The sequence below is a fragment of the Sinohyriopsis cumingii genome, chromosome 8, assembly GCF_028554795.1.
Source record: "Sinohyriopsis cumingii isolate HCF-2022 chromosome 8, ASM2855479v2, whole genome shotgun sequence".
Lineage (NCBI taxonomy): Eukaryota > Metazoa > Mollusca > Bivalvia > Unionida > Unionidae > Sinohyriopsis > Sinohyriopsis cumingii.
The window spans coordinates 95,972,709-96,000,070 of NC_142968.1; the positions used below are offsets into that span (position 1 = coordinate 95,972,709).

General features: G+C 36.4%; 1 protein-coding gene across 3 annotated transcripts in view; it reads left to right on the forward strand.

Moving 5' to 3' along the window:
• The first annotated feature begins 20,076 nt into the window (after positions 1 to 20,076).
• Positions 20,077 to 27,362, forward strand: part of LOC149794184 (interferon-induced protein 44-like) — a 102,202-nt gene continuing 94,916 nt past the window's right edge. For 2 of the 3 annotated variants that reach the window (XM_089968290.1, XM_089968292.1), the window contains exon 1: positions 20,077 to 20,211. The gene's annotated coding sequence lies outside the window, so the exon portion shown is untranslated. The remainder of the gene's footprint in view (positions 20,212 to 27,362) is intronic. The other variant, XM_089968291.1, reaches the window with a different exon arrangement.

Genomic DNA, 27,362 nt, shown 5'->3' on the forward strand with positions numbered 1-27,362 from the left:
TGCTAAATGCATTCAACTTCAAAGTTCACTGCAATTTAAAATTCGACACTTCACAACCACACGATACTATTAAAACACGTGGACATCAATCACGCACATAAAAATAGGCGTTAACTGTCGTTGAAGTTGTAAGTATATATAAACAAGCAGAACCACTATCAACCAAAGCAGCAACTGCAGTTGCGTCTCATTTGAACGAATTTATCAACGTGGCGTTCTGCGATGGCCACAGTTGCTATATGTTGATTCTGGCAAGGAATTTCTTGGTGCAGTATCATCTCTGATGAAAAACCATAACGTCTAAATGAGACGAGGACATACCGCAATTTCAGGCAATTGTTGAACGATTTAACTGAACATTTGCTGGTGGGTTATTTGGATACCAGTCTGCGAAAGAAATAATTCAGAAAGACAAGAGATCTCGTGAATGGGTTGCAAAACTACCAAGTGTAATAGCCGCATTAAATAATGCTATTACTCGTGCAATTTCTATGAAACTTCCCAATGCAATCACAGAAACATATAACAATACAATGACATGATTCCTTCTCAAAACAACCAACACTAGGTAATGTGACTGTAAGATATTTATATGAACCTGGTGAACTTGAAGGTGGAAAAAAAGGGCTACTGATCCTATTTGGAGTGTGACCACACATACAATTTGCAGCGTGGTAAGATCCACGGGTAGACCTGCACTATATAGAATAAATTCAATTGCTCCTCAAGGTGGATTTGTACGTGAAAAGTTGCAAATAATTCCCGAAGACACACAATTACCACCGTCTTCACTTTTGTGAACTGGCTCCTCGACGTCGATTCCATTCAAGACAGATCAGCATTACATTTTCGCATGTGTGACCAAGACTACTATTAAGTCTATCTACGGTAAACAGTCTTGGATTATTATTTGAATAATACCACAACATTACTGTGTTGCGGCTCGCACAATCATTATTATGTTGTTGTTTCAATGTCATGATAAATTCAGGGTCGAGATCAAAGTCGCGCTTTTTTGTCACATTGTTTATAACTAGCTATATTTTTCTTATTACATCGTCGCCATTGCTAGCAGTTTGATTATTATTTTCTGTGACGTCTACGATAACCCTTCGCATCTGAGATATTCTTCCGACTGGAGACACTGCGAAATAAACTAAATTTGATCATTCGATACGATCATCAACAATCCCAATATTTGTATCCGAAATAGTTGATCCTTGTGACAAATGAATCATTATAGTATATATGGACTTCCATGTAGTTTTGCTCATCGTTAACGCGCTCTCAACAACACTTACAGAACTAAAACAATATCATTTAATACAAGAATTTGTTTACTACCGAAATCTGGAATTTCAACGTCGATGTTTTGCAGTCGAGTATCTGCTGGGCGATTACACAATGGTACAGATAGATTTGAAACATTTTCTTGATGTAACAGAAAGAATTGTTGATGAAGTGTATCACGGCCTATCTTTGTACTTGCAACTATCAAAAATATTAATCATATGTGTTTCTGAAATCATCTAACGCATTCTTTCACACTGAATTTTATTTGGTTGTAGTCTGATTAATTTCTTAAGATTTCTTAATTCTGGATCAAGCGCTCTATGATCATCAGTTATTTCCTTATAATAATCTACGAACTTTTTTAGCCATTCAAGTGGAGACAATCCAACAAAAGGTGGCGGTTGACCATGATTAGCACACATTGTCACTGCAGTATTCTTTGTCAACAACCGATCAAAAATATTTTTAATGTCTTCAGCGACACTGTACATATTTCATCACAGATAATAATCTTTGGAATATGTTAATCGTATCTGGTATTTCACATTATTACATGCTCATTTTTTTCTCCGTTAACTTTACATTGTCAGAATTGTTCAATATTACCCGATACCGAACACCCGTGCACATACACATGATGCATTCACCTGCATAAAAATAATACTTTCTGTTGTAAACAAACAAATCCGAATTACATGAGCCATGTCATAGGTTCTCATTCTTGATTACACATTTCGAAATTGTACTGTAATTTCGATGATAAGGGCAATTACATCCTCCTGCTGCACTCTAAATGAAAAAAGCATTAAATTCCATAGCGTCGTTTTGATAATTGAAATTGAAAGACTTCATATTTTTCCTACATTATGATTTTAAACATTCAATGACAGAAACAGAAACACATTTGCAGATGTCAACACGCTTCTCTCTCGGTTCTTCAAACCCATGTATTTCATGTTGAATTGTCACATATAAATCCAGTCCATAATCACGAAATTTCATAGAATCGAAAGGAAAAAAATACCAAAATCTATTCGTTCGAGATCAAATGGGAAAGTTGTTGCAATCCACATTTATTTATAATGAGACTCCAAATTTCAATTTTAACTAGACACTCCATTTTCTTTCGACAGTTATGTCGAGCCCGCGACCAAGTTTAAATTTATCTTGGCGGAGGTATGTGCGTAGTAATAATGTTGTTGTTGTGTAATGATGCATATGCGCTTGTGTATTTAGTTTTTAATGCGGCATACATTCAGTTACTTTGTTTCGTGTAGTGTATTTTGTGAATATAATTAAGCATTAGGTAGAATAAATTTGTTTAGCATATAATGAAAAGGTTATTTCATTTGTATGGGAAAATATGAACTCGTTTAGTCGGATGGATATACTGCACTCCCAAGGTCGTGCAGTATTCCATTCGAAAAACTCGTTCATATTTTCGCATACAAATGCAGCAGCCTATAAATCCACCGTGTCCTTATTCCCCTTAACTGCGTTGTATTTCCTCAAGAAATTCCAGTCATGATGGTTATCATGAATTTTCCTTCTGAGCAAAATGAGCAGCAACTGACGGAACGGTTAACACAATTATTCAGTAATTGTTCAATATCTTCATGGGTCTTTTCCAGCGATGAATATCTCTGAGCAATATTTTTCATTTCATCGTGGAGATTCTGTACGATAAATATATTCATTAGGTCGTACAAATTGATCATAGTTTCCATCATCGGAACTTTTAAACAGCCACACATGCACATCATAGCTTTTACTTATATTTTCGATAAAATCGAACATATCACCGTTATGGAACTTAACAGTTCGATCTCGGGACAAATATTGTCACCGCCGATGTCCACACATGCGCATAATGATCAATAATGTTCATCGGAGCTCCTTTCCATTTATATTTCGATTCGCAAAAAAACCTACCCGTTATTGTTTTTAGTGTTATTGGGAATTGTAATTTCTTTCCCAGTTCAGCGACGTCTTTTATGGGCGATCCGGTATCTTTCATTATTTGTGACCACTCATTTATTGCTTTACGTCTTAGATCCATTAAAACGTTTCAACGTATCACGTTTGTGAAATATTGTGTAACTCGTTCAGCAACACAATTCAGCGTCAAAGATTTCATAGTTTTGAGATCATCAACGCTAAGTTTATTATTCAGCGGATATATTGCATAAATAACTGCAGTCACAGGATACGCTTGTTCATAATACGGTTTGTCAATACCAGTCAACATTCCTGGTTTGAAATTTATTTTTAACGTAATATTTCCAGTGTGAAGACGGACAGGATCACGTTTGTCACGAATAATCCAATGATCGTCTAGCTCCGCTGTAAACTTTACTCTACAAAATATCTTTGATTGTCGAGACAATTAATAATCGTCGCTGCTCGTTGGTCATTCATTGTAGCATCGACAGCACTTTCGGTGTCACGTATAATACTGAATATTGACCACACATGAGATGCACCATCACCGCGAAAATCAGAGTTTCCGTCGCATCAACCAGAGCTCGCTTCGGCAAGTCAGGGGTTCTTCTGTCAAGATCGAATACAGCTTTAGAAGGTTCAATTATATATAATCTCTCAAACTCCTCTATATTATAATTAAGACAAATATATATTTAAATTGAAGTATACTTATATACATAATGATTCAAGCAGAATAACTATACGTGGCTAACGAAAGGTTCTTCAGTTCCTTGTAACAAAGCTTGCGTAAATGAATTCTGTGGACTTCACATACAAAGCGAACGTAGAGTGAGTCTAGGACCAAAACCGTGTTTGAAGTGTGGTTTTGGGGTTAGAGGATAAACGCAGTTATGTGTGCAATATGGCGGTAAAAAAGTACAGAGAGCTAAAACGATATTATGATATAAAATATAACTCCGGTAATGACAAGGTCATAAATAGCGCTGAAGACTATCTTGCCAGATTTTCAAAATAATTATTTAGACAAATAATATTAAAATGGAACAGAATGAAATTATCAAATATTATGAAGCATCTTGTGATGGTATCATCAGACACTGTCGATTAAAAAAACAGTCAGTTATATCATTAATACTGGGTATCTCATATTCAGTACCGGGGGAATAAAACATCTTTGTTGTAAATACATGTACGAGTATTTTCACGGATTTATCAAAAATGGAATTGTGACTGATCATATTAACGGCAGGAAACTCGATTATTCCTTGGGCTATTTACGAGCAGTTACACAAAGTCAAAATAGCAAATTTGGTGGTACTGGTAAACACTGTTAATTTCTAGGGTTGTTAAATCTGTGAATGTAGAGACTGGTGAAGAAATAATGTCAATCAATGAATGCAATTGAAAAAATATTTTGATACTTCATTACGTTCTGTACAATATGTCGCAGATAATATTACCAGATCGGCGTTTTCAAAGAAATATGAAGACAAAAGTTTCAGTGTCTCCGGTTTGTGTTAGATGCAAAATCTCCGGAAAGGATATAAGTCTGTCAAGCAAAGCTCTTTTTGATAGAGTAATTAAGTAGTTACCCCGCTTGTTACTGCGCAATGGCTTCAGCGTCATTCAGTAACTTAAATGTCTGTGTGCAAGTAGCTGTTAGTGGAGTAACGTAACTTTGTAATAGTTCACATTATTATTAACTGTACACCACCCGCCCCGTTTCTGTGTACAGTACAGCTGAGTTATTTTAGATCTCTCGGTATGAGCTGTGTACTAACATGCATCTTAACTCGACATAAATATATGTGAGATTATTTTATACGGTGTATATTGGAAATCGAAAATAATCCACACTGCAGTTTAAAACAATTATGATTTACTCAGTATAATGATCTGTAGCAATCCAGTATAGGTAACTTCATAATAATTTCTGAAACATATATCAGCAGTGGTGCAGTGCTAGAATTTTGGAATCTCATACTCGAGGTCTGGCGTTGTAATCCCATGATTGACAAACTTGTCGATGGTGGGTGATAATCGCAACTTTTCATTAATATATAATGTAGAGAAGACCCCTTGTATGCATTGTACCGTCCTTAATTAAGATTATATATAATGCTGAAATATGCTTCCTTAGAACGGCAATTGTATTTAATGTTGTACATAGCTTGATATAAATACTGTGCGGTCCTTTGAGCTAAGATTTGAGCTAAGATTTTATATATATCTCCCTCCGGACTTCCTAGAATATCATTTGGTAATCTATGGGTTCACAAAGCCCCAATTTGTAATCGGGTCCGGGAAAAAAGTGGCAAAAGGATATGCACCGATCAATATTAATTTATGCATGGCACGCGTATAATACGTGATTTTCTCACACTCTGTTCCATTTTGAGGACAATGGAAACTTACTCGGCGTGTGTCGTTCTTAGATCTAAGATTCTAAATATATCGCCCTCTTTACTTGCTAGAATGTCTCTTGGCAATCTAGGATTTCTCATGGTAGATGTGTTGTGCAGATATTTATTTTATTGTAGATATTTTTTATTTTAAATATATATTTATTATATAATGAATTTTGAAAATATTAATGCCATTATTTCTGTAATTGAAAAATTACAACATGACGGTATAAAAATATCTGATGAACTCAATCCTGACAAAATTATTTGTGATTCTGAATCTTAACGACAACGAAAATTAGAAGATAGATATACATTACAGCAGAATATCGATTCATTAAGCTGTGTCAACAATCTATGTTTCAATCCTTGGCGACAGTCAAAGATAGAGTAGTTGAAAAATTCGTATCGCTCGCAGGCGCGATTGAAGAAATTAGATCAGAATTATCTCACGAATACAAAACAAAAAAGATTGTGAATCCACGCGTAAGACAGTTGAGAAAGATTATGTCTGGTCGTGAAACGATTCATTGTAAAGTGAAAATGAAAACAATGAGAAAGTCACAAGTGATCGTGAAAGTGAAAGTAGTCGAAACGTCACTAAAGGGAATTGTGAAAGTGTAAGTAGTGAAAACTACACTAAAGGGGATTGTGAAGTTAAAGTTATGGCAAAAGCGAGGATTTCAGCTTTGTGTGGGGTAACGGATTCTGAAAATGAAAACAACCACAAAGTCATATTTATTGCAAAAGTGCTAAAACCAAATAATAACACATTCAATATTTATTCTGATAATAATATTTATTCTTATTCAGATTTATTTTCATTGATTCAATATTTATTTTTATTCAGAAATATTCTTAGTAATTATTATTATTGTGTAATTTTCTGTTTTCAGTAGGATTTTCGTCATTTCGAGTAGCATTTACCCCAACAAATTATGAAATCAGTCCTACAATTATTATTTTGAGTAACATTTACCCCATTAAATTATCAAATCTCACTGATTTTAATTATGTCTAGGACTATTTTTCCCAGTTAATTATGAAATCTGACTGATTATAATTATTTTGAATATTATTTAGCAAATTATGAAATATTCACAAGAATCCGTAAAGAAATAAATTGTTTCATAAGATATTTATTTGTTCCTTGACAAAATCAATGGTGAAATTATTATTATTATTATTATTATTATTATCATTATTATTATTATCATTATTATTATTATTATTATTATTATTATTATTATTATTATTATTATTATTATCATTAAATTTCTTATTTTTTCTGTTCTCAGCCTGATTTTCATTATTTTGATTACCCCAGCAAATCTGATATTCAGATTGTGATATTTATTCAGATTATATTATTTAATTTTATCAGAATCAGAATTATTTTGGCTGATCAAATTCAATGCAAGATTGGGCATAATTTAGAATCTGATCTCTATCACATATAATAGTAATAATATCATCTCGCTGCAGTTCATTTAACTGTCCCTGCGTTAATAAAAATTCTTCATCGCCTTATTCATCAATAATTATATTAAAACTAAATTGTTCTGCCTTGATTTTGTCAAGGGCGGATAGTGCTAATACTGTTCTGTCGGCACTTTTGAGTATCTCGTTGTTGTTTTTTACAAAAACTCTCGCGTGTTGATACATTATATAATGCCCCTTGATTAATTCAGGAATAATTATTTGTAAAACGCCAACTTCGACTCTACGTAAAGATCTTAATTATCTTACATACAGATTTATATTCAAAACTTCTTGTTGCAAAAGTAAATTTGAAATATGTTCACTTACAATTAAAACTCCAGGACGCACTTGAGGTGTAAATGTATATAAAATATATCCCTGTTGAGCTTGACTGGAATTTTCAAGATCAACTTGATAACTGCCGTCAATGATATCACATACAAGATTAACTGCGATCTTTGATGTTATATTAACAACACCCGATGAAATATGACGACCTCCACCATATACATCATTGTTATACTTGAGAATATTTGGAGAAGGGGCTGTTTTTTTCCATGACGCGATAATTTGTGGGGAGTATTCATCTATGAGATCGTTGAATGGCTTTTTTTTTTAGCTCGTCGGCGTTAAATGTTGGTAATTTAAATAAAGGTAATTCTGTTTTGTTTATTTTATAATAACTGAGAAACAACTGTTTAAGGGTTGTTGTACGGGCTTTTGTATAATGATCAACGAATTCATTACTGAGGCGAATCATATTCAAAATGATAGCTTTATTGATATAATTAAGGTTTGATATAACCTGATTTAGATGTATCGTTTCAATGATCAGTTATTTTATATCATCATTGTAGTGCTGTATAACGCTGGAAAGCAAATTTCGTAGTTTGTTGATTGATTGTCTAAACTCGGAATTAACGGGGTCGGTAAACGATTCGATAGATTTTTCATCCACGATCGGATTCATTTTATCATCATGGGTATATAATTATCCCATTATTTCAGGACGTAATTCACCATCAGAAGCCGTAAAACGATAACTAGTTCTCCATGGATATTTTTCTCGATATTCTGGAAGCTTCAAAAATATTTTATATCTGTGAAGAATTCATCGCGCTGTGGTTTTGGTGGTCCTTGATAAGCAGGTGGTATTTCTGGCTATCCTAATACACTTCGGATCGATGAAGAATATATATGCACGGCATAATCTAACAAATTTATTTATATCCCGGCTGATAATGTTGGTAAATGCACAGTGATAGCCATTTTGGATTTTTTTTCTTATAATATATTTAATTCTGCCCTGGAATTCATCGTAGATTTATTGACTCTGATAACTGCTGGTGGGAATACAAACAACTTGTCAATCGGGAGTTGCATCTTTTTTTTGTATACGAAAATACCTGAGAATTATTTGTCTGTAACCCACCAAGTGATTTTGATGTTATATTTCGTCAGCTGTGATGTACTCGTAATTGTGCTAGTGCGATTTCTTTAGCTGGGATCGCAGTTGGAAAGTTGACGCTAAATTCAGGATTGGTTGAGCTTGCTGATGTCATCATGTTTTTTGACGGAGTTGTATTAACGACAATCAGTTGTAGTGATTCTTTTGACGTTGACATTTTTATTATTATTTTCGAAATAGGACGTAGTTTCTGACAAAGTCATTGCCTCGTTGTAAATCTGAATCATTTCTGTTAACTCAGTATCTGATATCATTCCATCAACGAAGATAAATTGGAGTATGTATGTAATTTTATAGTATAATCATGTAATTTTGTTTTTGTACATGTACATATATTTTTGCGATAATATTAAGAATAACAGCAATTGATGTTGCAGCTGAAACACAAATTGTTATAATTGCTTGTGATGTGATTGTTATTGTTGATAGCAAAACGCCGGTTCCAGTGATAACAGCGGAAGCAGAATACACAGTTATGTCAACGACAACTACACGTCTGCGATATTTGTTTTACTTTTACTGTATACTCGTCAACGATATTTTTCAGTTTGGTTTGCCACTCACATACTTCATTGTATCTGTAATGTTGCGCTGCATCGTTGATTGGGGGGCTCATTTTATTTTAATTACTAAGTAATCAATTGAGGTGTTTCAGCGAAAAATTCCAGACACCACCAGTAAGACGCTGCGATTAATTTTTTATCAGATGGTTCCAGCATAAACGTTTCTTCGTCCGCTTTATTAACACAATAGAACGCTTCCAGAAAAATTATCGGTTGAATGACGCCAAGGATAACGTGATAAATATAATAATTTTTGCACCGCTGAACACGAACTGCCTATACACACCAGTGACGTCCGCGGTATATTTGCTAATATTATTTTGCTGTGACCATGTTGATGATTGTGATGATACTGTATATACCACATAAATGATCTGCTTATGAGGAATCTTAATTAGATCATTCTTTAGCAATATTAGGAATTCCACCGAAAACTTGTTTTTTTCTAATATCATCGATGTTACTCGATTTAGGATCTCTGATAACACCTAATCGTTGATTAATCATTTCAATGTCTGAGATAGCCGTTTTAATATCGCCCAATTTGTGTTAATTTCAGAGAGTTTTACATCAGCAAACAACGGATTTCCAAAGAAATCATCTTCGATTTTGGTGAGTGTTTGAAAATTTATACGAAGATTTGAAAACATATTTGCGTGAACGTTATACTCAGATCGCAGCGTGGTTAATTTGGTATGTACTGTAGCATAGTTATTGTCTACGTATTTTTTGGTTATGGCATCTTCTTTGGTTGTTGGTTCTCTTAAAGCGGTAGTGGAATTATTACACGTGTTGAGTTCACCTGTCACTGTATCACCGGTGGAACGTAAACGATTAGCAACACTGTTTACATAATTTCATTTCTTATAGTTGCGATTGACACAATTGAGTCTCCGATTCTACAGCCGTCAGTAGATACCGGAATATTATCCGATGTAGCACCAAGAACTCTACGAACTATGTCGACCCACTTAATATTACTCGTCTTGTAAACACCGTATTTATCTGGAAAAATAACAAATTCATCTCGATCAACTCCAGAGAGGTTCATCAGATCAGGAAGATCATCTCTGATAGCGTAATTTAACACATCAATGTCATCTTTTTTTCTTGTCTTTGATAGAAGATCTTCCATGAATATCAACCATTATATGATTAGTAATTATCTAAAATAGAACTTGAGTACGTATCCAAAACCTTATGATGTGCATCGGAAGGTTTTGACAGCGTCGAGTACATCATTTACCACGGCCACATATTGGCAGATTAGTTATTGTATGTGTTATTAGTGTTGAATACCAAATCAGCGGAGTGCTTTGCACTCTGCTGACATATTTGAAAATTTCTTTTGGTGGTGCCAGTCCATAACAATCGAAAAAAACAATTCCACGTGGATCAATCGCATATGCAACCCAGTGAGGACCTTTTCTAGAACTTCCCTCGAGATTAATGATACCGGTTACAACACGGTTTGGTTGTTATGGTAATTGGCCACGCATAAAATCACCTCGGAAGTTTTTGATATTTAATCGCTTAGCAGCATGAATTAAATCAAAATTGTACATAGGAAGGAAATGCTTTGCGTTTAACGAAGTGTTCCAGGAAGTCTCAGACCTTGACCGTACCATGAGTGGGAAGTTCCTGGTAGTCTTAGACCATTTTCCTTGTTTTGGAAGTTTTTATTCCGTGACCAGTTGCTTTCTTTAGTGCAATCCAATCAGCCGTTGCAACAGCTGAGATTGCGATGGCTATTAACGCTGAAATATCTGCAAGAAGTGTGAATATACTACCCGTCTTGACTGCGTCTTTAATGGCACTCGCAGAAAGATTAATTCGTACACCTGTCTTTGATTATTTGGAGTCCATGAAGTTCCTGACTTGACGATCAGTCAGTGTTAGTTTATTCAGACCACCTTCAATTTGTTTTTAGTGATATTTTTATTCCGCATTTACTTGCTGATTTCGATTGAAGCTTTTTAATCTAACAAGGAGTAAGACTGACACTAATGAGATGATATGACGTTATAATATCATGAGCGATTTAATTATATGTTTGGAAAACATTACATATTTTATACTGGGGCATCAATGACTCTCATTCGTCCATCAACACCTTCAAGTAGCATTGTTTTATCTGACAGTATAACAGCGATTGCTCTATAATTAGCAATAGCTCCTATTGTCACACGAGCTCTGAAATATATATCAACGACTGATTATCTAAATAAATCTAAATGTTCAAGTGAATAATAATATATCGGATATATCGGATATAATCTTATAAAATCTAGTTGTGATATTTGTAGACCGGAATCAACATGTTGATCACGTTCCATGAAGGGATCCCGAGTGGCCGAGTGGTCTAAAGTGCTCTCCGTTACGGATCACTGCCATCTCACCTCTGTCTGCGTGGGTTCGAGTCTAGGATTCGGCCAATGTGGGTACGTGAGAAAGCTTGCCAGTAGCTTCTCGTGGGTCGATGGTTCTTCCCGGGCTTTTCCCGGGTTCTTCCTCCAGTTAATACTGGCCGCCATGCCTAGCCTATCGTTTGCTGAAAAATGGCGTTAAACCCCACAACAACAACAACGTCCCATGAATGTCATTAGACGATGATATGCACGTGCTACATGATTATTATCAAAATTTAATAATGTATCTTCGGATGGTTCCTGATCCATTTATTCTCAGTGAAACTTTAGAAACACAGTTTGTCAAATATCACTGCGCTATGATTCTGTTAGTATACTCGTTCGGCATCTTGAAAAGCAATAAATATATGTCTTGGTGCAGAAATACCCTGCTGTGATGCTATCTGCCATATAAGTAAACCATTAATGTTACTTTGAACACTATATGTGGTCATCTTTAACCATGATAATGTTGATTTACCGCCTTGCTCCATAAAGGATAATAATTTACTTTCTTCAGTGATTGATGGAGTTAGTACTGGCATCCACAATGAAAGTTTTGTTAGTATTATTTTACCAACATCACCAACAGGGTGCCATATTGCACCATCATCAGTAGCTTTTCTTACAAGTAGAACTGTATGCTTGGCTTTGAAAAAATCTTTTCTGACACTTCTACAAAATCCAAAGATATGTATCAATGAAATTGCACATTTAAACACTCTGCGATTACCTTTTAGGATTGATCGACGTGCTGCAAATCCTAAATTGAAATTTGGATCAACGTTAATAATCAAGTTTTCTACATCAACGTCAGCGTTTCTGGCATGGTTTCGTGGTCGTCCTATTTCATATTGATTATTTTCAGGATTGTTAGAAGTGTCTTTAATAAAAGTCATTGATGAACCAGCTGATCGTGAGTACTCATCAGAATATCTAGCCAGACCTAATGTCGTCGTGGCAACGTCGACGTTTTCCAGGCATGATTCAATATTTCGTCCGTCGATAATATACGTGGCACTGTCGAACAAAGCCATAATATCATTATTAAGAAAACTAACACTAGCATCAGCTCCATATTTAGTATTATCTGTTTTTAAAATTTCACTTTCTACTTCAGTAAATGCTTCAGCGGCAAGAAATATCTGCTTGTATCCTGAAATTGCAGCTCAGTTCGCCCACGCTGATTTGGCTCTCGTGCGTCATAAGAATAATACTGATAATCACGCACAGACTCATCTTTGAGAATTGGTGCGTCCATATACAATGCTGGATCAGATACTCGTTTGAACATTTTTATATTAATTATCAACTAACACGAAGACTACTTCCTGCTATCAGACTAGCAGTTATATGTTTTTCTTTTTCTGATAGAGATACACCAGCCAACTCTGCTAGTTCTGATTTGCAGATTGATTTATTATTTTACTAACATTTGAAGGCATAACTTCGGTGCTGGGTAATTGTACTGGCTGCAGTTTTCCTCGTAATAATCGTGCTACTCTCTCCTTGATTGCTGAGAATGCTTTTCTAGGAACATCACCAACAGCACCAATATCTTTATCACAAACAACGTCAATAGCTTTCATTGATAATTGTTTTGCAATCGGTTTTGGTTTTGGGGCTATTCTTCTAAATAGACCATGAACAACATCACCGAGTCCATCACCGTAGGCAACTTTATACGTAGGTAATTGTGAATTTATCACCATAACCATGATCGGTCCACGTTGAGCATTATGTATGATCATCTTATTTTAGTCATTATATCTAATTACATAGCCTCAATCATTGTGGCAATCATCAACGATTTCATCAATGAGACACATTAATGTCCATGATACTGCCTGTAAATAATCTCTAACAAATAGCAGCTGCTTCATTAATGATTTCTGGGGAATTATTAAAGGTTAGTTTTCCGCCAATCAGAATTTATAATCATTCAACACCGGCAAGGACGTTGCTGGGACATGGATTAATAAGACAATTTCCTCGAGTAGCTAAACCACTCTAGTGGCGCTGGGGCTAGTATTTATACCTGTTGTTTTGTATGTTTTTTCTTACGTGTTGTTAAGCATAATATCCGTTTTTGTTTAGTTTCTTTAAGTTGTTTCTTCATTTTTTTCTTAGTTTTATATCATGTTTTGCTTTACTTGTTCAATATACCCATATACTGTATTGTTAAAGAGGTCAAAACTATTCAAATCTTCCTTAGATCTGATCTGCGGTGTAACAGTAGCGATGGGATATATATCCCTAACCCAATCAGCAGCTTTTAGAGTATTAACATATTCGGGTTTCATGAACATATTTCTATCACGATATACATACGCGGAAATATTAATTATTTGATCTGGATCTTTGATAGCGGTAATACCTTCGGGCGTGAATTTATCTATGATGTTGATTTCGACTTTTGGCAGAGGTTGTGGTTGAACTTAAGGTTGTGGTTGAGGAGGTTGCTGTGGTGGAGATTGAACTACCTGAAGACGGCCAACAATATCAACAGGTAACGTCTCAAGAGCTTTTTGAACCGCCTCAATTGCTGTAACAATTTTCTTGGTTGGTTCGACAATTGGTTAAAATGACTGTTCTATACCCTCTGTAAATTACACCTGAGACTCCTGATGCTAGTAATGTTTGTTTGACAGAGTCACGGACGGGGAGATATTTATTAATTGCCTCTATTCGCTCTCGAGCTACTCTAGCTTTGTAAGATTCCATAGTTGGCGTACAACTACACTTTATTGTTTTATATTATTAGTAATTTAATTACGCACACACTACATCAGCAGGGAGGGCGAGAGCACAGTGAGTGTCCGATGGGTAAACAAACACACATATAAATTTGAAAACACGAGCGACAAAGATAAAGTGGCAAATTGAGCTAACCCAATTAAAGAAAATATCGGTCGGTTAGAGGCTTCGGTTTGACGTAATTGACCTTGTATTTTCGTTTTTCGTTGGAAGCTTTTTTCGCAAATGGACCGTTCTAAACATGGTCTGTTCACCCTCCTTGCTGCTCGTGCAATAGAAAATTATAAGAGCGGATAAAGATTTTTCTCGTGACATAGGTTCGTGGATTTTGTGTGCAAGTTTTAAAACTAAAGTCGCATAGCTTTCTATTGTCTCGTAGACATTTCGACTTTGGAAGATGTGAATTAAAGTAAATCATTGTCACAAATATAAATATACAAGTAGTTGTTTGGAAAAATCCAGTAAACTTTACAGCACATCTGCTCTGCCTTTATACTTACATCGAACACACAAGATACTGTATATTTACATACATGTTTAATGGTGTTCAAAGTCACAACATTTTGATCTTATAGTTTAAGAGAAGCGGATGAACTCTAACAAAAGAGTAATATACATCACACCACCATCTATACAATCCACCACCCAACCCACACACCATCCAAAGCGTCTTGTGTTAACTTAGAGTCTACGAGAAGGAAATGAAATCTCACAAACATATTATCCAACAATTCTTTTATGTATACTTGATTTAATTTATATTTGCTTTAATTAATTGTTTGGTTGTTAGTTTAATTTTTTTTCAATATTCCATTATTTGCTATTGTAATGTAACTTTATTGACTGGAAAAGACTTCAGTTCTGGCTGATTATTTTGTATTTTGACATAAACAACTTTATAGAGACATTGTATCTAATGCTGACCTAGTTCCAGACCTTGATACAGAACCAGTAAGAGTTTAATCTTTTGTAGTTATCGAAATTTACACAGAATTGAAACACTGGAATATTATTTTCTGTGATTCAACAAAGAACTGTTGACACATCAGTACGACGCTGACCACAGCATACGTCATCACCTTACATTTACAATTTCATCGGGATTCGAACTCAGTTTTATTAATACTTTTTATTACTAGGACGTCTATTTTTTAATTGGTGGATTACGCTTTTGGATTTGATTCGTGCAACCGTAAGTTCTTTTAGTCATTTTTACCTTGTTTTTCTAGTCAAATAAATTATTTGTTAAATTTTACAAAGCTTGTTGCTTTCACATTTTTCTTGTTACGTTTTGTAAGAGCCTAAACACGTAACAATCCATGCACACTATCTAAAACGTCTTGTGTTAGCTTAGAGTTTAAGACAAGGAGATAAGATCTAACAATACTCTCACATGACACCCATACCATCCAATACACCACAATATACTGTCTAAAACGTTTTGTGTTAGCTTACAAGTTAAGAGAAGATGACATCCAATAAATGTACTATCCATCACACTATCTATACCATCCAAAACGTTTTGTGTTAGTTTAGTGTTAAGAGAAAGGGATGAAATCCAACAAAATTATATCCACCACAGCATCTATACGATACAACACCCCATATATAATTTATCCAGAACTTCTTCAGTAAGCTTGGAGTTTAAGAAAAGTGGATGAAATAAAACAAAATTACTATCCGTCTCTCTCTCCCCCTCCCTCCCTCTCTCTCTCTCTCTCTCTACCAAACACACACACACATACACGCACAAAAACACACAGAAATAAGTTTTCACAAACGATTAGTATCTTTTCTAGAGATCGAAATGGCCTTGAGAAGGGCCGTTGGCGTTTGCAAACCAAATAGAGTTAAGATACGCCGCATCTCAATGATACTCTTCTCATCAAAGGTCGTCTCACAGCGGGAAAGTACGGTAAAACTCTCTTGAGATTGAGACACCTCTGTCTTTCCACATCCTTCTCTTCCACATAGCTGCGTACGTGATCCTGATTTGTGTGTGTGTGTGTGTGTGTGTGTGACTCGGATTTGTAACGTAGCTTTAACAATTGTTCAGTCATATCGCTACGATGTCTGCAGTGTGGCAGTTTATAGTGATGTCTAGCACTGGGGCATCATGCCGCTGACATGTAGCATGATGTCCAATCAAGTAAAATTATTCTGACACCAGGCCGACCAGTCATAACACTCACGTTTTAATGCTGAGCGCCATGCGAGGCAGCTGTTAGTACCATTTTTGTAAGTCTTTGGTATGACTCGGTCGGTGATAGAACCCACAACCTCCCGCATCCGAGGCGGACGCTCTAACCACCTGGCCACCGAAGCGGTCATCCTGATGACTGACCATGGTGATTTCACTTACATGAGGTAGACAGGATTGAACAACATCCCAGAAACAATCTTAGAGGCTTCAATGTTTATCCACATCTTGTAAGAACCGGTGAAACCATGGGATAAGACAATTGTGTTTATAGCCTACGGTAGCAAGAAAACGGATTGAAATGTTTCACCAATCCAAAGTTGCGTTACAAAATTTAGGCCTAGTGCAGAGCCTCTCTTCCAGTCAGAAGAGAACATTGCGTGACGTCACATGCAGTATATAAGTGCGCCAGCGTTGTTGCGTAGTGAATCGCTGCGACTTAGTTTTTTGAGTATGACTGAAACTAGGTAGACGATGTAGTGGGTTGTGCCTGCTGTGGTTATTAAAACCACGGTCATGCTTCCAGCAGAAGATGATTTTAATTGGGATTTAGCGGAATCTTTTTCGCAAAAATTGCTGCTAACACCAGCATATTCACGGTGGACACAATAAAATATTATCAAGTGTACCATTTTGTTTCCACAATGAAGAGATTGGTTCAAACAGAGAACAATCCTTTTCATGAGTGTCTACATGGTGGCTACAGGCCATACAGACATTATGCTTTGTCTTCATATTATTATTATTATTATTATTATTTCATGATGAAGGTTGTAGATATTTTTAAGCCAGCAATATTTCTTGTGACTACTGACACATTTTTTGAGTTATCTTAAATCGGAACAGATGCCATTATGATTTCAATCTAAATCATGTAATAAGATACTAAAATGTGTGTGTGTGTGTGTGTGTGTGTGTGTGTGTGTGCAACTGAGAGAATGGACGTTACGACGGAGAGAGAGAAAAATATGTCCCAACCTTTAAAACAATCAATACACATATTTGTATGGTATTATTTCCCTCAGAAATTTCTAATACACATTCCATGTTATGAAAAAATCACAAAGATATGAACAAAAACTCCCTTTTTCGGCAAAATTTCAAACGAGTGCACGAAAGTCATAGTCGTTTAAATTCCTGCCTTACAAAACGTTGATGTAAAGTTCGCACAAAATATTACATCCGAACATTCCGTATAGTATTTTGCAGTAAGACTGACACAATTTTCTTTGGTCACAGATTGCTCGACTGTTCGTGCGTTTTTTTTTTTTTTTTTTTGTTTTTTTTTGTAAAGCGCCTTTTGTCTGGTCTTGTCAATGTGTGAATAGCCACCGTAGCCATTTCGAAGGTATGGAGGTAGATCATATTTATTAGCCAATGAAATGACTTACAATGAGTGACGCATTGTTTTATTTCAAGGCATTGTGGCAAAATAATGCATATGCTCAAGCGTTTTAACACTGCAGGGTAGACGGACTAGAGCGTGAATTTTCAATCCTGTGTTGTGTACTTTACCATTTTTTTCTTGCCACCCTGAATTCTGAACTGCCGCATTACTGGTTCGCATCTTTAAACGGGAAAAAACATTTTCACTTAGACATTTTTGAGATACACACGGTAGGGAGATAAGGGCTACACTATTTAGTGACATTTGTTTTCTTCAAACGAGTGAATTTGGGTTTATAAGAAGTAATATATATAGATATCAAGGTCAGCCATAGTTGTTCTTATAAAGTATATTTCGTTTACCTCATGATAGTTCTCTTTATTTTTTGAACGGAGTGAAGAATGACGACCTGTTCAAATATATTTCCATTTTTATTATCATGTCATTGTGTCGGAGGTATGTAGTATTTACTTTGTCCATCTATGTCTGTGGAACTATTTGTCTCACCTATTCAAGATAAAACTCTAAAGCATTAAACTTGCACTGTATTTAAATTTGGAATTAATATATTTGTGTACCATGTAAATAAACAAATAGTGGGCTAATCCTTTCACTATTTTATTCTAAGAGAGAGAGAGAGAGAGGGATTACTATAGCTCTAATTGTATACCAGGAAACGCCTACACAAGTCTCATTCTGCCCTTCTTTATACGTGTTTTTTACCTTTTTATAATTGAATATAAGCTTAATTTCAAAATGTGTTGACACTTCACATCAAACAAAGAAAACTGAAAGAAAAATTATTTTGTTTTTGACAATGTATGCAGTAGAACCGCTTTAAAAGGAAACAGAGTACATATTATATATATGTTATAAATACCATACACAAATACACTTTTAAATTTAAAACGGAGGTAAGATTGACTACAGGAAATATGTTGATGTGAGTGTATCCCTTTCACATCACAGCGCATTGTCTAGACAATGTTGTACTGCAGCTATTGAAGCTATTCACAGTCCTATCAGAAATTGTAAATTTGGTTCTTGTTAAAATCTTTTTTCATTCATTTTGATTACATAAATTAAAGGGACAATTAGGTTTCAAACCCGAAAGTTGGTTTAAATGAAGAAAGTATTGCACTCTAAACATTGAATTGCTCACTACTGGGGCAATGAGTGTGATCTATATTAACTGAAAACATCTTTACTTCAATTTGAACACAGATATAGTCTTGATTCTGACCTAAAAAATTCCAGAGTGGAAATTTCCCATGTATTGTCAGAGTATTCCCAGCAAATGGTAATTGCGACCTCAAATAAAGGGATATATAACCATCTTCACCTAAAAATTATTCAGACTTGACTTAACATCTGAACCAGAATCAGTCTAATTGTTGTGTCGAGCTTTTAATTTGGGTGGATTTATTTCTTCAAAATTATTTTTCTCTGGAAATACAAAGTGCTCGATAATGTGCTGGAAGAAAATCATTAATTTTGAATAATAGTGAATCCTGTCAAAACGCTGTTAGCACATAATCACAATCCATGTTATTGTCAACCAGCACGTTCGAGACTGCACGCACTTTGACACATTCATTATTGGAGTTTATTTGAAACACCACCTTAATTCAGTTGGAATCTCACACATTTGGACTTGAGATAGAACGTTTAGGACTATTTGAGATTTAGTGCACAATAATGTAAGGTTTGTTTAAAAATGTTTCTCTTTATATATATATATATATATATATATATATATATATATATATATATATATATATATATATATATATATATATATATATATATTCCATAAAGTAATGATCTTTTTATACCAAAGAGAGTAAACAAATATTATCGACTCAACCTACGTACTGGTAGCATTTAATTTTTTAATAAGTAGCAATCTTGACCATATTCTTGCTATACTTACATGAACGTTAATGTGCACACTGTTGTACCTAATTTGAGTTTATGTAATGCCTTACAACCTATAGTCTACTTAGTTTCATAAATTCTAACACGGATAAACGATCAACACCCTTATTCTAGCATGCTAAAAAGACTCAATTACTATGTGCCTGTAAAAGTAATATATACACGCAAACCAGTTTTATTTACCACACATTCTTAGGCAATCGAATTACATTGCGTGTAAAACACTTCCCTGTTTACTTCTATCGTGTTGGACAGCCATTTTTAAACCGGTAACGAAGCTTGTCAGTGGAAATCCAACTCGAGTAGAATTTTAGTTTGGTCCATCTGATTTGACTGTATATCAAGTGCAGATAATTCGTGGTAAAGGTATGTGATTCTTATCTTCTTGAAATCGCCAAGTTGATGTAAAATTTCTTCATTAACAGAAAAGAGATATATCGCCTTGTTTTTATTTACATAAATCGAGTCACCTTTATGATTTACTTGCGTGTAGCAAGATCTAAAGTCCTCTGCAATAGATAGATTGTTCCTTCTTAGTTTGAGAAGAGTGGATGTATTTTAAAAGTCTTTGCGAAACTTATCATAACAACATTCACAGTTTCTATTTTGAAAACAAATAGCCATCAGTTTGTTCCACTTTGATGTATATTTTCCCGCAATGTGTCCCCAACAATAAAAGCCGGTTCACACGACGACGGGTTTATATATCATAAGATGCTCTTAAGTATCGGGCATACAGCAGGACAAAGCAATTTCGTATTATGTAAATAAGCAACATCATAGGGACGTTTTGATAAGTAGTGTGGGACACGTCAAATTAAGATAAAATCGAAAAGCTTATAATCTTGGGTCTGAATTCAAGTTCAAGCCATAGCAAATCTATTGCCCTAATATAAGTATGTAGTATTTATAAATGGCTGACACACTATCAGTATATTTGCGGTGTTTTGTTTATAAGAGTCACGACATACACACAAGGTGATTGCGAGTCTGTAAGCTTGTTTTGTGAAGATTGTCAATATAAATATACGTAAGTACATTTATAGCTTCAATCTGTCACCTGATAAGAAGGGGGCCCCGAGTGGCTGAGTGGTTTAAAGCGATCACTGTTCCGGATCAGAGTCATCTCACCTCTGTCTGCGTGGGTTCGAGTCTCGGGCTCTGCAAACGTGGGTATGTGAGAATATGCCTTCAGCTTGTCACTTTTGTAAGTGGTATAGGTTGCATTTAGAAGTACACTGGTTAGTCGATCTAATTGGTGCGTATATTGCATGTTGGGATTTTATATGAACATGCCAGTCAAGTACTGCAAACTTTAGTTCTTTTGTTGAACATATGTGTTAACGTAGATATATTAGAATACAGGGTATTGAAATGTTCTCGTGGTTACAAAAAGTAAGCTAGTGGTTAATATTGTTTTTATAGTTTTAGTAATAAAAACAATGTATGCAAAACTTTTTTATTGATTCCATAGACACATATTTTGTTGAATGCATAAAGCTAGAGATTTATTTTTTACTGTGTTACCTGTAGAAAAGTCTACCTTCTTCTCCCAAATACGTCGTTTGATATATTTCTAGCTGAGAACTTGAAAAACGTGAATCAAAAGCCTGTGATATGCAGTGATGTAGACTTGTTATACGGTTGATTGATGGAAATACGGTCATATATATTTGTTATACATTGGTTGGAGACAAATATATATGAAAGCCCATGATACGCAGTGGTGTATACCTGTTATAAATGGGTTAAAAAGAGATACATATTTTATGGAAGTTGATAGTTTGACACATTGATGAAGTTAAGGAAAAGACTTATCAAACTTATATGTTGTTAGGAATATTACCCGGTCGAACATTTCTATCACAATGAATCAAATAAAATGATTCGTTCTTAGACATGTTCTTTTCTGTACGTTCATGTTGATAGCATGTCAAGATAAATCTCAAACAAATGTCATAGTGTTGTACAGCTGTTTATTAAGCCGTAAAGTATATGATACCTTCGTATAATTTTTAATTCCTTTTCATGACTCTCGGTATGTCAAATCTTGATATCATTAAGCAGAATCCAAACGTTTTTTTTTTCTCCTGAAAATGTGGTGTCTGTGGTACGTTATACTCTAATCCCAGTTTGACAAACAAGTAAGACTTTTTCCAAGGTGGGAACATTGCCAATGCAAAAATGAAGAGTGAAGAGTATCAATATGGCTTCAGATCTCATTTCTTGTTATACAGGCTGTACTATAAATGGTTCATTTTCGTGAATTGTGTTTGCTGATGCAAACTTTCATGAGCAAATTGGCATCTATCTAAATGCATATGAACTCGGTATAAATGAAATAGAAGAAACCAAACACTTAAGAGGCACATTCATGACTAAGAGATAGTGTTCATTCCAAATTAAATAGTAATCTATCAAATGCCTTTCTGAGTTATACTTGTCGCAAACAACTGTCAAAGAAAAGATATCAAACTGATAAATAAGATCCGTATTCCTCGATAAAAATGAAATCGTGAAATGTTCATTGGTATAGGCAATTATGTGTTCACCATAAAACAGAACTCAGTTTATGAGTTTTTAAGTTCGCTAAAGATCGTGCAATGAAAGATACAATTCTCTTCTATATTCCTCTGGTCGGATGTTTCTAGATAAGTGTGGAGGTCAAACGATCAACGGAGAAGCAAGCAAAGGTGTCTAAGGAGTTCGCCTAGGAAAAAGACAATGCTCTATATGGCACTACAAATGACTTAACGTTAACTGATCCTTGATTTAGAACACCAAGACCTAATAAACAATATAAATGCCCTAAAGGGCAGCTGCGCATACACAGCAAGATCATTACAAGGCAAGTAAAGAACAATGCCGAAGAGAATACCACTCTGGCTGATCAGATTATGAGCATCTAACTCGCAACCTAATGTCTACATATCCAAAGCGTCTTATAGTCACAAAGAGAGAGAGAGAGAGAGAGAAGTCGTCCACCGGCATAGCCTACATTCCGTGATACGACCTGTTTCAATTAACAGCTGCGTAGAAACAACGCCATCTACATCAGAACACCAGGCATCGGGTCGTTGTCAAGCACAGTTAACATCACAATGGGTAAGTTAGACATTTTCTGAACAGAGAGTAATAGCCGACGTCGCGGACAAAAAGGAGGCACGCGACAATCGCCACCAGCCAAAACCATCCAATGAGTCACGTAGTTTTGCGAGCTGCCGAGATTGACAATGCCGACCTTTGTACACCTCGCCATGACAGACGCGTCAGCTCGTCCCGCATGCAGACGCCGGAAATATGTTTTTGCGCTGGGCGAGCCGGAGCTGGTTAAAGTTGGAGATGGTGCTCCCCGTCGCCCCAGGCCCTTGCCTCGAACGCTGCGGCTGATGGACTTCAGGGCCAGCCCAGCTAAAGCGCCTTGTGGCAGCATTGAAGGTAGCTAAATGCTCCTCGGTCACCGCCGCCCTGGCATCAATAGCCAAGGACGTGAGACGAGCAAATAGGGGAATCGAAAAAGATACAGACTTCTTTGCGATCGAAGAAGGCACGGAAAATTGCTTTGCAGGCCACCGATATGCGCATGTCCAGGGTGACCCTCAGCATTATTGGACGCCAGAGCTGGACTGCAGCTTGTCACCCCGGCCAATCTTCCAGGCTGCGAGTTTCTTCAATTGTTAAAGGGTGAGGACCTCAAAATGTCTTTTTGTAGGGCACCACATGCATGTATGTGATAGGATGGACATCAACTATTTTTTGAGACGGGAGCATGGAAAACAGTCATTAGTTCTCCACCACAAGAGAAGGACTGAAGATTTGATCTGCTTATGTTCTTTGTTATACATAGCATATATTGAGCTCTATATCTCTAGAAATCGGCTCTACAAATTTTCAATAAATCAATCCATTGATGGAACGGATCCATAGACAGAAATTCTCCAATAGGCGCTGAAATCAGACCTCTGTAAGTACAGTATCTATAGGTACAAAATATTGATACAATCGATAGCCATTGAACGTGTTATTTGTATCCGATACCCAGCAATTGACCCCCCCCCCCATTCCACTGATTCCTATCACTTCGTCAAGATAATCCCAGACATACAAAATCAAGAAGGGCCAATGTATACCACATTATAGGATTATTCAATGGTCCATGTTTATATATACGATTTAATCCGTTTACTGCATGTATTCCCCCATCATATATTTACACCCAAATTTTTCGACACCTGCTTCGCAAAGGTTTATTAAAATCTGCTAAAGGGTTGTAACGCTTCAATATTGCGGGTATCCATAACGACCTTAGTAGTGAATGGGGTCACTTTAGCGACAATGGGAATTATCATTACAGACTCCCCCCCCCCCCCGAGTCACTTTAGCGACAAGGGAAATTTAACATGGAGAAAAATCGTGGGTCACTTTGGCGACAAGGGGAATTGAACATGGGAATAAATCGTGGGTCACTCTAGCGACAAGGGGAATTTAACATGGAACTATAGTGTGGGTCTGTCTAGCGACAAGGGAAATTAACATGAGAAATAGAGTTTGGGCTTGTCTAGGGACAAGGGGAATTGAACATGGGAATAAATCGTGGGTCACTCTAGCGACAAGGGGAATTTAACATGGAACTATAGTGTGGGTCTGTCTAGCGACAAAGGAAATTAACATGAGAAATAGAGTTTGGGCTTGTCTAGGGACAAGGGGAATTGAACATGGGATTTTTTTTTTTAAATTTAAAAAAAGGGGTAGGCAATTGAAAAGTCATTCTCTTTTCGAGAAATATGGGTGGCCCTGAAAAGGGCCTTTGGGTTTATGTTAATGTATCCATTAACATAAAGGGCATCTGCGGCATCTTCTTGTCCTCAAGCTGCGTCTTACTCGAGGGCCATAAATCAGTGTCCTCTTGAGGCAACCTTGTCTTTCTACGTATACTATTCGTATCCACAGACTGGTGTCTGACTTGTCGACAACGGTCCACTTGGACCGGACATACATGAGCATGTCCGTCCTAAACATCATGGAAGACACAAGGGTGGATGATTCGACTGTGGTCCACATCTTGAAGCGACGAGAACAGGTGAATCAATGCAGTGAACTGGGCTTATTTATAGGTAGAGGAAGGATTGAAACGGATTGAGTTTGTTGACCAATCCGAACACGCGTTACAAAATTCAGTCAGCCCGCATCCAATCCGAAGAGATCAGTCTGTGACGTCACGTGGTCTATATAGATTCGCTAGCGCTTGTGTACAGTCAATCTATGCGACAGTGATTCAACATGACGGAAACTCAGAAAACGATCCATTGGGGTGCACCAGCAGGGGAGACTGCCCAAGGGAACCCGGACTTACTTTCAGAAGAGGTAAATTGGGATTTTGTGGATTTTCTTACCTCGCAAGAATTTGTTCCGGAACCTTTGTTACCTTCTTCATTACCGCAAGTGGAGAATTTTAGACAGAGACAGAAAGAAGAATTGGAGAAATTTATACAAAGACAAAAGGAAGCGGAACAAGCTTTTCTCCTACAGCAGCAGCAAGAAGAAGAGGTAAGAAAAAAACAACAGCAACAACAGCAAGAAGAAGTAGCAGCAAAGAAACAAGAGGGTGAAAATCAAACGGTCACGGTACTGTTGGACATTTTAGCGGAGTTAAGAAGTCTGAAACAAATGTATCAGACTTCTTTATTACGACCGAAGAGAATTCGACCTTCCCGAGCTAAACACGTTAACCCTGTGACTAAGCCTACCGTACCACCCTTAGTGATTTCAACCCAATCATCATCAACATTACGCAGTCCAGAAGTAGGCCTTGGCCGTGGCAAAGGCTTAAGGCAGTTAAAGTTGATTGCTTAACTCACCCCTACACCAAAAAAGGCCCATTTCAGGGCCACCCACATTTCTCGAAAAGAAATACAATTTCAATTTGCCAATAACTCAAAAATCAACAAAAACAACCCATTTTACCCCTTATAGTACCTTTCTTTGTATGAGTGCGTGAGTGTAGCTTCTTAATTTAAAATCAAAACTCAAAGACACTTACCTTATATCATTAATTTATTCTTTTATCCATTGTTACAATCCAATTCACAATTCACAACACAACACTTTAATAAAAAGTTCATTGACTTCTTCTTTCTCCTTGTTTAGTCTCTCTGTTTTTTGAATTTCTTCACCGTCACACTCTTTTCCTCTTCTTCCTCCTCACTTTCTTCCCTTCTTCTTTTCTTCTCCTGTTTCTTTTTCTTCACCTGTCTGCTTTCTTCCTCTGAAAAATCCCTCTCTTCTTCCGAAGAATCCCTCTCTTCTTCTGAAGAATTCCTCTTTTCTTCTGACTCCTGTTGTTTCTTTTTTGGGCAATCTGGAGACCAATGTCCTTTTTCTTTACAATAATAACAGGTATCTTGACTTTTGTCTTTTTTAGTCCCTGTTTTTGTTCTTTTTTGACGGTCTGGACACTCTGAAGACCAATGTCCTTTCTTCTGACAGATATAGCAAGTATCTTGACTTTTATCTCGAAAGGAAGGAGAGTAGTCCGTCGGCTGGTCTGAAGAGAATTTTCTAATGACCCCTCGCAAAGCTCTGATGAAACGTTCGATTTGGCTAGTCTCTTCCATCGTTGTGCTCAGCTTGAGAGTGAAATGAATAGTGAAAGGACAAGACACACACCCTTTTATATACGCTGGTCTGCCATGACTATAAATTAGTCTATGGTGTTTAAACTTGAGTCATTTGACGTTTTGCACTCAAGATGAAACGATCCTATTCATTTGAGAAGAAAGAAGAAGAAAGTAAGAGGCAGAAACGTGATTTATCGCCTCGTGCCAGGGCTGAAATCTTGGCACAAATTCATGCCAGTGATTTTGAAGAGGACATGAGTGAACCAGAATCCGAACCCTCTAAACCAAGTTCACCACCCTTAGTCAACCCTGAAAAATACTATTCCAATCGAGAGACGGAAAAGCGCTCCTTTAGAAAATTTAGAACCACGGCTTACAAATACACAGTGAAGTTTAAAGATTTCAAGGCTGAAGTACCGTTAGAGAAAGCAGAAGTGTTTATCACCGGGGTGTGGGATTCTTTGCTCACCTCACTCAAGCGACAATGTCAACCCAAAGAAGACGATCGCTTGAGACTTTCCATACAACACGACGGTTTGAAATCCCTTGTTTGGATCGAGTTTAGCACCCTAGCAGAATTGACCGCTTCCAAAGTCATGGACAAGATTCAACACGTACAACAATCTAATGATCAGTTTGACATCACCGATGGTAAAGCCACACTGGACATGACCCACGTCTCTCCTCCTCAAGGGACTGGACGCAAAAAGATGTTATTGGTGGACGACCTTCGCAACACCAAAAAGAGTCTCGTCCGAATTAACAACACTCATGACCAGATGTGTTTAGCCCGTGCCATCATGGTGGGACGAACCTATGCCAACAAGAACGACACGGTAGAATGGAAAAGAACCTGGAAAACTATTCAACGATCCGATCGAGCCAAACAACGAAACGAAG